The sequence below is a fragment of the Aulonocara stuartgranti genome, assembly GCF_965226115.1.
Source record: "Aulonocara stuartgranti genome assembly, chromosome: 3".
In the NCBI taxonomy this organism is placed as follows: domain Eukaryota; kingdom Metazoa; phylum Chordata; class Actinopteri; order Cichliformes; family Cichlidae; genus Aulonocara; species Aulonocara stuartgranti.
Window position 1 is genome coordinate 79,613,061 of NC_138941.1, and position 3,606 is coordinate 79,616,666.

The following is a 3,606-nucleotide window of genomic DNA, read 5'->3' on the forward strand; positions in this document are numbered from 1 at the left end:
CTTCCTGTTGCCACACACGGCCTCTAAAATCTCTTCCACGCTTTCTGTCTGAAGTCCACTCTCTGTGTCGGATCCACAGGAAACAACAAGATCTTATTAACATGGTTTTCAATGTGTCTCCTTCCAAAAAGTCCAACCAATGAACAAATGTGTGTATTTGTGGAGGCCGAACAAAAGCATGACACATTTCTCTGTTTCTATAAACTGGAGTCAAACACAAACATGAAGAGTTTCACTGACAGACTCCAAAATGCCCCCACAGTGGATCAAAGGGAAATCCTACAGTGTGGCCAGAGACTCTTAATGGCTCCAACATCAACACATCCACAATGTTGGATCCAGTTCTGCCTCACAGAGTTACTAAGACACACCCTCTGCCAGCATCACAACAGCTCCACCTGCTCCACCTGCCTCCTCAGCATCTGTACACCTGAAGAGAAAAGAAAGGCTCCAACAGCTCAAATCTACAAAGGATTCATGAAGTTTCATCCAACAATAACATGTTTGCCTTCCACAGTGTGCTGTTAGACACCACTGTACCTCTGCCATTTCAAAAAGAGCAGCTTGGGAACATTTTGGCTCCAAACACTTTGTGTTTAAGTTCTTTGTTTTCTTTGTGAAGCCGACAACATCTGGAGCTTTGTGACTCATAGAAACATCATTTTGTTCTTTAGATGACAGCAGATTGGGACTGAATAATCAATCACTATCAAACCAATAAAGACAAACATGCTGATTTTACAGGAACTTTGTTGGAGAAGCTGCAAAGACATGAAACTGGTGGAGATCCCAAACCAGTTGATAGTGCTGGTTATTCCAAATAAAGCTGTTTCCCTTTGAGATGAAATGACTTTCTGTCCTGATATATAATAAAGATGTTGTTGTTTTTGAGCCCCTGTATTAAAAGTAGTTTAAAGTCAGCTTGAGTTTGATGTCTTTATGTCAAAGCTGCTCATGATGTTGAGCTGCTGATGGAATAAAAACAGTGAAAAATCTCCTCAATATAAAAGCATGTAGTCCAGACTTAAATGTAGCCTATTGTTAGGCCCCAGTCTAGGGGTACAGGAACGCAACATAAGTTTGAAAAGATTGCCCCGCCCTGGTCCCCAAAACCATACACAGGGAAAACCAATTTCTTAGTGAACGGTGGTTTATTTTTCTACACTGCAAAATGAAGCTCCGGGGTGAACAAAGGCCAAAATAACAAACAAAACAAGCTAAGTCACATAAAACCCTATGTGAAATCAAAAATCAAACAAAAGAAAAGCACTACACCTACTGAGACAAACAGGAGAAAACAGTGCAAGGGAAAACTATAAGGCAGCTCACCCCTTCTGTTGCAGTGCTATTTACAATGAAAACTAATGTACACACTATATACAGAACTCAGAAAGTCACAAAAGTCACAGGTTTTGGAGGCCAGGGTCAGGTCTGCTGCTGCTGTCAGTGGCTGCCCCGGGACAACTGCTGGTGAGGGATTTTGAATGAGACCACATGACCAGGGGACCAATCAGCAGCCGTCAGCTCATCCACTCAGGGACCTGCAAAGACTTAAAGACACAGACAAAGAAACAGCCTCCAAAACAGATTATGGCCAGGACCATAACAATGAGGTCCACACACAGTGTTTGACAGTGTAAAGTGTGTGAAAGGGCTGCTGGTGGAGCTCACTAGGATGAGCAGGTGACCACGAGGTGGAGAGCAGCTGGCCTGGCTTTGACCCGGGCCACGCCCCCTTTCTCTCTGCTTTGCTGTCACTTATCTTCACTGCTCTGTCCAATAAAGCTGAAAAAGGCCCCGAATCAAAGAAATCTGCTGCAGCCTCTGAAATGTCTTCTGTTTCCTTCCCGACGGCTTTTTCACCGTCAGCCCATCAGACAGTCCAGCAGCATTTATGATGATGTCATGATGTTGAAGAGGCTGCTACGGTGGCCTCCCATGACCCCCAGCCTCATCACAGCTGAGATGCAGACATTTGAAAACATTCAGCAGACAACTGAATAACAGTCCAACACAACAGTCTGTGTGCAGACACACACTGACCTTTCATATAGTCAAACACAGCTGGTTGAGTCATTTCTCTGTGAGTCTAAAGTGAATCTAGTATTTGAAAGTCCACTTCCTGTATTTGTTGTTGAAGACTTCTTCAGCTTCTTCTCAAGGACATCAGCTGCTTGTTTGGCAGCAGAGGCAGTTAAGAAGCTTCCTGAAAAACACTGAACAGTGAGTTCACTGTGGCATATGACAGATTCAGCTTTCTGTGTGCAAATGTGTCTGTGTCGACCTTTCAAATGCTGTTGAATCCAAAACATCAGCGGCTCCTCGGCTGCTCACTTCATGCACTTCTGTCTGTGTGACAGTCCAATGACATCACAGCTGTTTCCAGCCCCAGTGTCTCAGGACTGGACACCTTTAAACATGTCGAGGATCAAACAGCGTCCAGCTAAACACACATGAAACTATCAGAGCTGACAATCATTCCAATAACATCTAATGGTTCATGTATGTAGACACAGGACTACAAGGAAATGGCTCTCAGCATCTGGCTGTGGGAACACATGAGTCCCTGTTTGTGTTCAGATTGTGTGCATGTTTTAGACGTGTGTCACATGTAGAAACACAACAATCCCACAATGACACACAGATGTGTTTGACACAGCTGTGCAGCTGTAAGTTGTTTCTAATGATTCATTGAAGCTCTTCTAACATTCTGGAGACGATCAGTACATGAATCTGTTCAACACGACAACAATTTGACTTCAGTGTGAACGTTTGCATTAAATAACCTTCTTCATCCAGCTGACAGCATCTTCATCCTATGATGTGAACAGTTCCTCCTGTTGATGACAAACCTCTGACAGGATCTGCTTGAGGAGCTTTTTCATGTGCAGCTCTCTGAGCTCAGGGCTGAGCTGCTGTTTCATCTTTAAGAGCTGCTGCCTCCTCGCCGGACTTGTTCTCCTCTTCTTCTCCTAATGACACCATTTCTGCTTCATATAAAATTCAATAAAGATGCTGACATGTATCTGTAGGAACAACATCATTGAATCTAGAACAACTGGAGCCAAACCAGTGGCTCTGCTGGGATCACTGGTGAGCCAACACTTCCTTGTTGGATGCAGATTTCAGGGCTTCCTTTTGCTCCTCCGTTATAACTGTTCTCTCTTCTCAACACATGATGACACAAAGGAATCAGCAGTGACAAAGATGATGCTGAAGAGAAGCACACACTTCACACATATAACAGACCAGTGCAGTTACACACACCTCTGCTCGACATCAGGCCTCAAACAAAGACACAAAACACTAACTTGACTCTAAACAGAAGAAACGAGCAGCTGTTTCTGTTCTGTGCTTATTTATATTTGACACACATGCTTCTCTTTGTGCAAACACACATCGCACTATAAGGGTAACCTAGCACACAATGATTGGACAGCACAGTGATGATGCTGGGAGATCCTATACGCAGCAACACAGGAACACTGAGAACTTTAAACATTGATTATATTGAGATCAGCAGCCGACCCAGTCTAGATAAAGGCGAGCAGCTGGGACCGCTGCTGCACCAAAAACAGGTTTCAGTGTTTCCATGTGTGTGTGTGA